The 10,899-nt window shown below is 38.7% G+C and overlaps 1 protein-coding gene and 1 pseudogene across 7 annotated transcripts in view; both read right to left on the reverse strand.

Annotated features, from left to right (window-relative positions):
* Positions 1 to 10,899, reverse strand: part of RWDD3 (RWD domain containing 3) — an 88,038-nt gene that overhangs the window by 28,975 nt on the left and 48,164 nt on the right. The gene's annotated exons all lie outside the window — the stretch shown is intronic.
* On the reverse strand, positions 4,765 to 7,896 carry LOC102996795 (phosphorylase b kinase regulatory subunit beta-like; annotated as a pseudogene).

Consider the following 10,899-nt stretch of genomic DNA (forward strand, 5'->3'; position numbering starts at 1 on the left):
CGTCCGGAGCCTGTGCTCCGCAACGGGAGAGGCCGCAGCAGAGGGAGGCCCGCATACCACAAAAAAAAAAAAAAAAAAATTGCTTTAATTACCATGTTAGATATAATTTTACTCTTAGAAATAATAATGCATTTTATGTTAAAAAATTTTTTTTAATCTATTCTTGCCTCCCCTGCTTCTCATACTTTATATTAAATTTAGTTAGGATAGGGTCAAAAACCAAAGCAAATATCCTGTTAGCTAGTCGCATTCTACTGACACTAGGAAAGTCCTACTGTTATGAGAAGTCAGCTACAAGTTGATCAGCCTAAAGACTGCGTGAAACAATCCATCTTTTTCAAAATCATCAGAATGCTCTGGAATACCTCAGAAGTATTTCTCTAAGAAATATAAAGCAGTAGATTTAATCACACATTCAATGAACATTAATTTTGCACAAAATATCATGCACGTTGCTCTGAGAGAAATTAGGAAGCACCATGCGGGTCCCTGTCCTCATGAAGCTTGCTGTCATAAAGAGTTAACTTCTTCAGAAGGTTTTGATTACACACTTCTTCCAGACTATTCTGAATAAAGATGAGGAGAGCCAATTTTTTTTTTTTTCTAAACTGTAAGAAACCTTTGGTTGAATCACTGTCTTATACCGTAGCTCAAAGAATATATTTTCCTTCATGCATTTTGATATTTAAGAATAATGAATTCAAGAATTATTGGGGCGGGGCTTCCCTGGTGGCGCAGCGGTTGAGAGTCTGCCTGCCGATGCAGGGGACACGGGTTTGTGCCCCGGTCCGGGAAGATCCCACATGCCGCAGAGCGGCTAGGCCCGTGAGCCATGGCCGCTGAGCCTGCGCGTCCGGAGCCTGTGCTCCGCAACGGGAGACGCCACAACAGTGAGAGGCCCGCGTACCACAAAAAAAAAAAAATTATTGGGAAAAGTAGGTCTGTAATTGACCACCTAGGGAAAATATGCAAAATCCCTTCAAAATTCCCATCAGGAGTAGAAGAGAAGTGGATTCAGATACAGCACTCTGAAACCTTCCCAAGCTTTCTCCACTGGAATTCTAATTAGTAAGACCCCTTTAAGCAATTTTAAAGTTGCTTAATTTAAATATAGGAAGTGTTTCCTTGGGCTCTATAATAACTTTGGCAGAGCTGATCCTATTTCCTGAGATTAAACAGAAGAAAATTCTTTCCTCAGGAAATTGAACCACACACAATAAGATCATTCATTAGAATGTTCATATAAATTCAAAATATGCCACAGGAAGAGTGTCTTCTTCATAAAAAGTAACACCCTAGAATGCTAAGGAGAGCCATGACTGGTTTTTAGTCTTGAGTTTTGGCCTTTGTGTGTTACAAGTTCTCCAGGAAGAATTACTGAGGTGATAACTCATTTTGACAATGAAACCAAGTGCAGGATAACTAAAAAAAATTAAATCTTTTTTCCTAAATAAAAAATATCTTTCAGTATTATTTGCTTCGTCAAAGTTTTGCTTCTATTCATGAAATAAAGCTGTACCTTCTGTAACCTAATTTACTCCACTTTGTACCACTTAAGACTTAGCAAAAGGAAAATCTCAGAAACTTTGTACCAAAACCTGCTACTCAAAAGTCCGACTGGTAAAGGGACTGGGGAGGCTATGCTTCTAAAACTTTTTTATTGTCCAAGAGCACAAAGGGGAACACTCTTCAGTTCCTTGCCACCCTTCTGTAAATTTACGTCACCTCACTAAATTTGAGAGCTAACTAGTGTTCTGACAGTGTTGTTGAGACTTGCGTGTCAGACTTAGAAGTGTTATTGTGGAGGCTTACTTGGATGGTGAGATTTGAGAAGCCTATTTCCCTGCTAAACACATGTATTATAGAGTGATGGATAACAGAGATTCAAAGGATTGCAGTGAGAGATCAAGGAGTTCACCTGTAACATCTATCGCATTGACAGCCGACTTTATTGAAGTTTCACCATATTAACTGCCTCTCTGGACTGGCTTAGCCGGCTAGGTGATTATCAATTTATCACCAGTCAAAACACAGATTGCTTCAGGTACAGTGTCTGTGGCATAATCATGTACCTTGAATCCCAAACTGGAATGATCCTACTAGGACGATTCTTGTAAGAGCGAGGACGAAACATCAGTTAGGAACTTCTCTGATGAAATTGTGTCTAATTTGTGGTTTGATAGAACATTTTTCCTAGATCCTACATCAAGAATGCACCACTCCAAAAGGAAATGAAGTCAAAGCCTGAGAGGTAGAATGGGGAGAATATTAGAGGCTATTCACTCTCTCTTCCTGAGCTTTGCTGACTCTAACCACCCCTGAAGTCCACTCCAGAGACAGCAAGTAAAAAACTGACCAGTTCTTGAAATAGACTTGCACCTTGAAACTTCACCTAGCACTGTGGGAACTGACTGAATTACATGTAGGAAATGATCTGAGCTAACCACAGACCAACACTGAGATGCTTACATTACCTCTTTGACTCTCTTTTCAATATAGCAAGAGCTTTTAATTCTACCCTATTTCCTGATCCTATCCTCTAATAAGATCTAATCTTTCTCCACATATTGAGTTCTACCAGTAGCCACTCCAATTAATATTTGTTAAATGCAGTAACAGAAGGAGATGATTTTGGCCATAGGCAAAAATTAATACCTACACTAGCAAACACTTAATGGACACTTTCTATGTGTTGGGTACTGGTTTAAGTACTTTTTATATATTAACTCATTTAATCTTCTTAACTATGCTGTGAGGAAAGTACTATTATTTTCCCTGTGCTATCAATGAGAAAATTGATGAACAGAAATATTATAAAACTTGCCCAAAATTATCCAGCCTGCAAGTTGAACCCAGGCAGATGACTCGAGAACCTTAAAAATTCTGAAACCCAGACTTTTCAGTCATATACTGATTGGACTGAGTTGTTCTGTTCCTATTCTAGCTGCCTACCATTTTACAAAATGTATTTTCCTCTAGAGAAAAATAGCGTCATCCAGAGCCTCTAAAATTTTTCATGCAAAATGTCTGGCATTCAACTAAAAAATTACCAGATATACCAAGAAATCAGATCAAAAAAAAGAAAGAAAGTAAAAATAGGCCATAGATGATCCAGAAACATGGATTAATATGTTTTTAAAAAATAGATGAAAAGATACCCTTACCAGAGAAATAGAATCCATAAGAAGAGAATCAAGTGGAAATTCTAAAACTGAAATACAGTAATTAAAACTAAGAACTCAACAGATGAGCTTACTAGCAGATTAAACAAAAATAAGAACAGGATTAGTACTGTAAGATAGTAAATACTAGTATTCTCTGTTGGCAGAGAATATTCAGACCAAAGGACCCCCCCAAAAAAATGGAAATATAGAAAAAAGTGAAAGAGACACATGGGAGATGGCCAAGTTCTAAGTGTAACTGGAGCTCCAGAAGTACAGAAATAGATTAGAGGAGAAATGGAGGCAAAAGCATTGTTGAATAGGTAATGTCTGAGAAATTTCCAAAACAGATGAACAATATTAAATCCTAAGAAGGACACAGACATTACTAGTCTCATCATAGTAAAACTGCCAAATGACAAAGACAAAAAATAAGCCATAAGAACAGCCAGACAAAAAAGCATAGTACCTTCAAAGAAACTACAACAATGATAACTAAGATCTCAACAGAAACCATAGAAGCCAGAAGAAAACAGAATGATATCTTGAAGTGCTGGAAGAAATTATTGATGACTTAGAAGTCAATACACAATGAAAATATCCTTCAAACATAAAGGCATCAAAAAAAGTTTGTTGTCAGCAGATCCCTATTAAAAGAAATGCTGAAGGAGTTTAGACAAGAGGAAAATGATCCCAGATGGAAAGACAGAAATGCAGGAAAGAATGAAGAGCAACAGGAGTTAAATATATAAATGACAATAATAACATGTGGTGAAGTTTACATACATATAAAATTAAAATAAATGTATGACAGCAGTAAATCAAACAGCAGAAAGGGATAAATGGATTTAATGTGTTCTTAAATCCTAGCATTGTCTGGGAAGTGGTAAAACTATTAATTTACATTACACTTTATTAGGTTAAGGCTGTTGTTATATCCAGTAAATATAATTCCAAATATATCAGTAATTATATTAAATGTACATGGACTAAATACTTTGACTGAAAGACAAAGTTTGTCCAACTAGATGAAAAAATAAAAATTTAACTATATGTTGTCTAAATAAGGACATCTTAAATATAAGGATACAGAAAGGTTGACAGTAAAAGAATGGAGATATATCATGTAAATACCATGATTAAACATAAAAAAGGACATTTAAAACTGATGCTTAAAAGTTAATCTACTAGATATGGAGATGAAAACTGGTAAAACTAAACAATAATTTAGGGATGCTTATATTAATGAAAAAAATTTTAAAAGCAAGGGCGAGTAACAAAAAATTCAGGATAGAAGTATGAGAGTGGACTAGGTAGCAACACAAATGAGGAGATTAAGGGGCTTCTGTATCTTTAAGTTGTACAGTGCTTGTTTTTCTATTATTATTTTTTTTTAAATTATTGTTGAAGCTGAGTAATAGTATGGGCTTTATTATACTATTTTCTATACTTTTGTAGATGTTTGAAATTAAAAATAATTTTAAAAAAATAATTCAGTTACAAAATAAATGACACAAGGAAAGATATATTGTTAAAACATGGTAACATGGACAAAAACAAAGCTTTAAAATATATAAAGCAAAATGGATAAAAATGCAAGGAGAAATTGACAAATTCATAATCAGGAGAACATTTTACAATTTATCAGCAATCGAAGGTCAAGTAAGACAGAAATAGTAAAGATATTGATGATCTAATTATACAATTAGCAAGCTAAACACTTATTCACACTCACACACATTCACATGTATTTGCACCGGACAGGCTACATATTCTTTTCAAACACTTGAACATCCCCCAAATTGGCCACATATTAGGTTACTCTATATGCTCAAGTATTGTTTTTTGTTGACTTTTTTACAATTAGAACATATTCACATGATACCTGTATTCAATACAATCAAAAATATGTTTAAAAAAATGAAAAGAAGTATTTATACTTTACTCAGTTGTGGCAGGCCTTTTAAACATATTATCTTGTTTCATCTCACACAAAACAATGAGGCTGGTATGAAAGCAGGAGGGAGGTTCAGCCACTGGCCTCAGGCCACTGAGATGATGAGTGGCGGTCAGGACTTGCACTCAGTTCCGCTGGATGCTAGAGCCTGGTCACGTGCCTTACTGTACTGCCTCACACAATGCCAATTCATATTTTCAGCATGCCATGGAATAACTCCGGGTTATTGGAGATGATCCAGCCAATACGAACGACCGGTTCTTGCTGAATGACCACCTCCCTCTCATCATGGGTATTACACTTGTAATAGATGATGTTCTTAATCACTCTTGAAGACAAAGGATTAGAGATAACCTCTTCTTCATGTCCAAAGGCACCCAGAGTTACCTGTTGGCCCTGCACTAAAGCATTAGTAATGGATGGGGCCAGGCTGTCCACTAGTTTACTTAAAAGGCTTGCTGTATGGCACACCACTGACCAACATTTTTTGCTGCCAGCTCTTCTATAGACTCTCTCAATGTGATCAGAAACAGTACCTTCTTTTGTGATAAAGTTGGGTCCTTCTCTTTTGAGCAGTATACCCAGCAGGATGGCTTGGCTAGCCAGACAACTACAGTCATTCAGTTTTTGAAGAATTTCTTGGGTGGGTTTGTTTTTCCATTCAGTAATGGTAACATCTGGCTGCTGTTCTTGTTCAGGAGCACTGGAGGTGCTGCTTTGTCGTTTGACTTTTGAATGTTTGGGAACTTCTAGTTCCTCAACTCTTAAATTCTGGAAGCTCTTCTGTGTCACTGATTCATAAGAAGTCAAGTTGTTCTACCACAGCTCCAGATATTAGTGTCTGTAGACGATCAACGTGAACTTTGACTCCTCCAACCACTCCTTTCTTAAAAGCTGCCAGCATATCAAATACGGGATTGAATTGGCTACCTCTTATACTGTCTTCCTGGATGAGAACAAGGAAAAGTGGATGTCCATGCATTTTCCAGTATTGCTTAATAAACTGTAGTGCATTCTTTATGTCATCTATCAGCAGTAAAACATCTTGAGACATTTAGAAATCACTTAGGTCAAAGATGATAGGGTAACAAACCACAGTCTTTCCTAGAATGCAATAAATCCTTGATGTATGGAGGCAGCCAATGGGCCTATCTGGCCTTTCGCAGAGTCCTAATTTTTCATTGACCCCCAGATGGAAATAAGCTTTCACAAGCTCTTGCTGGGCCCAGATCTGAATGGGTTCTACCTGTTGAGGAGTTTGAGTCTGAATACCATATGTGTTGAGGAAAACTTGAAGGCATTGGCTTTCTACTATAAGCACTACATAAACAACCAAATCATTTTCCAGTGGGCCCTGATTGGAAAACCTCATGCTCACATTACATTGATTCTGTAGTGGGACATAATGCTGAACAGGATCAATGTCTTTAGGACTAATTAATTCATCAGTCAGGAGTTTTGTGATGACATAAAGGGCTTGTCCCCAAAGTAACAGTTTTCCATCACAGCCACAGTTGCTAGGAAATCGCTTCTGACTACCAGGGTTTCTTTTTTCATATTCTACAAAATCAGCTGGAACATAGTAGTACTTTGGTATGACAGGATAGCCTTCTGTGGTCTGATGAAGTACTGGAGTCAGAAGATCCTGATATTCTTTTACTTGCTTGGGATTGCCTCTAAAAATACCATCAATCATCATGTAAAGGAAAAATTTGGTAAATTCACATTCAATGCCATCAAACAGCTTAATTTCAGCTGGTCTGCAGTAGCATCTATTAGGATCTTCCAATGATGTTCTATACCCATCTCTCAAGAAACACTTAAATCCATATTTTCCTTTTAATTTTCTAACCACTTTATCGAGTGTCTGGCTAAACGAAACCTCATCATCAAAGGCAAATGTAGGATAACTGATGCAGGGGAGCAGGGCAACATCTGTGTTATGAGATTTTGATTCTCTGGGTAACAGTGAGCACAAAGTTTGCCAGTTGCGATTGTGGGCATCGAGATCCACAAATATAATGGACCAAGAAAAGCTCTGGTTGCCAAAGAGGTTGAATCCATTAATTGCTTCTACAGCTGCTTTTGCTAAGCCAACAAAGCTCGAATGCAGCTTTGTGCTGCCATTATTATATTTGCTTCCTCTTTCCCAGACACCAAGGTCAGGCACACAGTAAACTCTTTCCACACAAAATACATGGTTCTGAATAAAAGAGACCTCATCAGTGTTATAGATAATCTGGAGTCCTGAGGAAATCATTTCCACAAGGTAAAGGAGATAGAGTGACGCTGCATTTATCTGAAGATGACCATAATCCTCATAGGAGAGAATCTCGTCCTTGTATGTACATTGAAAACAGAGTGAAGATGTTGTCGGGCATGGATCCTGCTTAAACTGCTGGACCTTATCGGCCTGATGCATATAGCAGTAGACAATTCCTCTCATACATTTTATAGCCGAGTGCTCCAGCTCATGGGTCCTCCCCTTGTCATCATCAATGCGACTGTATACAAGAGCCAAAGCCCAGGACACAGCAGTACAGTAGAGACTGTCATGGATCTTGGCCTCCACATCACCACATGTTTTTGTGGGAAAGAGACCTGTAGTTGGACTTCGATACAGCAGCAGTGTTGACTTGACAATTCTGTAATAGTGACCCAATTTACCCCACAGTTTCATTATCAGGTCTTGGAAGATTAATGCTTTTAAGAGGTTCAAAAACTGAGCCAGACCTTAAGAAAGCTGGTGGAGAAAACTGCATCAGGTGAGCTGGCCATTTCAAATTATTGACTCTAATCATAAGCATCACAGGCTAAACTATAGGAATTGGTTCGGGCACTTCGCTCCAAACCCTTCCAGCTCACTTCAGCAATGCACCCTGTCATTGCACTTGGGCCGACGCCTTGGCCTCCCCGGGGCCGCCTGTCAGCTCCTCCCGGCCGGCTTCTATTATTCTTTAAACTGTACACATATGTGATACATTATCTCTCTTTGGCATGTATGCTTTATGTTATAATAAAATCACTTTTTAAAAAGTAAGAACAACAAGCCTTTTAGATAGCCTCATCCACCAGAGGGCAGACAGCAGAAGCAAGAAGAACTACAATCCTGCAGCCTGTGGAACAAAAACCACATTCACAGAAAGATAGACAAGATGAAAAGGCAGAGGGCTATGTACCAGATGAAGCAACAAGATAAAACCCAAGAAAAACAACTAAATGAAGTGGACATAGGCAAACTTCCAGAAAAAGAATTCAGAATAATGATAGTGAAGATGATCCAGGACATCGGAAAAAGAATGGAGGCAAAGATCGAGAAGATGCAAGAAAGATTTAACAAACCTCTAGAAGAATTAAAGAACAAACAAACAGAGATGAACAATAAAATAACTGAAATGAAAACTACACTAGAAGGAATAAATAGCAGAATAACTGAGGCAGAAGAACGGATAGGTGACCTGGAAGACAGAATGGTGGAATTCACTGCTGCGAAAGAGAATAAACAAAAAAGAATGAAAAGAAATGAAGACAGTTTAGGAGACCTCTGGGACAGCATTAAACGCAACAACATTCGCAGTATAGGGGTCCAGAAGGAGAAGAGAGAGAGAAAGGACCCGAGAAAATATTTGAAGAGATTATAGTCGAAAACTTCCCTAACATGGGAAAGGAAATAGCCACCCAAGTCCAGGAAGCGCAGCGAGTCTCATAAAGGATAAACCCAAGGAGAAACACGCCAAGACACTCAGTAATCAAATTAGCAAAAATTAAAGACAAAGAAAAATTATTGAAAGCAGCAAGGGAAAAACAACAAATAGCATACAAGGGAACTCCCATAAGGTTAACAGCTGATTTCTCAGCAGAAACTCTACAAGCCAGAAGGGAGTGGCATGACATACTTAAAGTGATGAAAGGGAAGAACCTACAACCAACATTACTCTACCCAGCAAGAAAGCTTTACAGACAATCAAAAGCTAAGAAAATTCAGAACCACCAAACCAGCTCTACAACAAATGCTAAAGGAACTTCTCTAAGTGGGAAACACAAGAGACAAAAGGAACTACAAAAACAAACCCAAAACAATTAAGAAAATGGTCATAGGAACATACATATCGATAATTACCTTAAACGTGAATGGATTAAATGTTCCAACCAAAAGACACAGGCTTGCTGAATGGATACAAAAACAAGACCCATATATATGCTGTCTACAAAAGACCAACTTCAGACCTAGGGACACATACAGACTGAAAGTGAGGGGTTGGAAAAAGATATTCCATGCAAAAGGAAATCAAAAGAAAGCTGGGGCTTCCCTGATGGCGCAGTGGTTGGGAGCCCGCCTGCCAATGCGGGGGACACAGGTTCATGACCTGGTCCAGGAGGATCCCATGTGCAGCGGGTGGCTGGGCCCGTGAGCCATGGCCGCTGGGCCTGCGCGTCCGGAGCCTGTGCTCTGCAACGGGAGAGGCCACAACAGTGAGGCCCATGTATAGCAAAAAACAAAAAACAAAAAAACAAAAAACAACATGGGTCTTAAAGATCATCAGATTTTTATGTAGAAACAGACCACATGCAAGTTTCTAACAAGAAACTACTAACAAATGAACTTGAGCATATGCCTCTCCGGGATCCACCACCCTCCAGGCCCTGTACATCGCGTAGCTCAGACCCAAGCGCCCAACGGTGGTTGTACGGTTAAAACAACCCCTTCATCTTCCATCATTTCAGGTGCCTCAGCACCTGGCCTGGTGCCAGAAGCAGAAAATAGGAGGAGGACGAGGGGCTCGCCGCTGAGCAGGGAAAACAGCTGGAGGGACTCCCCAGCGGCCTGCTCAGATCTGGGTTGCGATAGAGGGGGGCCCTGTATGCAGTCTAGAGCATCAGGGAAGGCTTCCTGGAGGAGGTGAGATGAGTCTTAAAAGAGACAAAGTTGGCGTGGGCAGTTGGCCCAGAATCGTAAAAACACAAACACATGGAGGCTAAACAATACGTTACTAAATAACCAAGAGATCACTGAAAAAATCAAAGAGGAAATCAAAAAATACCTAGAGACAAATGACAATGAAAACACGACGATCCAAAACATTTTGGGATGCAGCAAAAGCAGTTCTAAGAGGGAACTGTATAGCTATACAAGACTACCTCAAGAAACAAGAAAAATCTCAAATAAACAGTCTCACCTTACACCTAAAGGAAATAGAGAAAGAAGAACAAAAAAACCCCAAAGTTAGCAGAAGGAAAGAAATCATAAAGATCACAGCAGAAATAAATGAAATAGGAACAAAGAAAACAATAGCAAAGATCAATAAAACTAAAATCTGGTTGTTTGAGAGGATAAACAAAATTGATAAACCATTAGCCAGACTCATCAAGAAAAAGCAGGAGAGGACTCAAATCAATAAAATTAGAAATGAAAAAGAAGAAGTTACAACAGACACCGCAGAAATACAAAGCATCCTAAGAGACTACTACAAGCAACTCTATACCAACAAAATGGACAACCTGGAAGAAATGGACAAATTCTTAGAAAGGTATAACCTTCCAAGACTGAACCAGGAAGAAATAGAAAATATGAACAGACCAATCACAAGTAATGAAATTGAAACCTGTGATTAAAAATCTTCCAACAAACAAGTCCAGCACCAGACGGCTTCACAGGTGAATTCTAACAAACATTTAGAGAAGAGCTAACACCCATCCTTCTCAAACTCTTCCAAAATATTGCAGAGGAAGGAACACTCCCAAACTCATTCTATGAGGCCACCATCACCCTGATACCAAAAC

Source organism: Physeter macrocephalus, chromosome 4 (assembly GCF_002837175.3).
Source record: "Physeter macrocephalus isolate SW-GA chromosome 4, ASM283717v5, whole genome shotgun sequence".
Lineage (NCBI taxonomy): Eukaryota > Metazoa > Chordata > Mammalia > Artiodactyla > Physeteridae > Physeter > Physeter macrocephalus.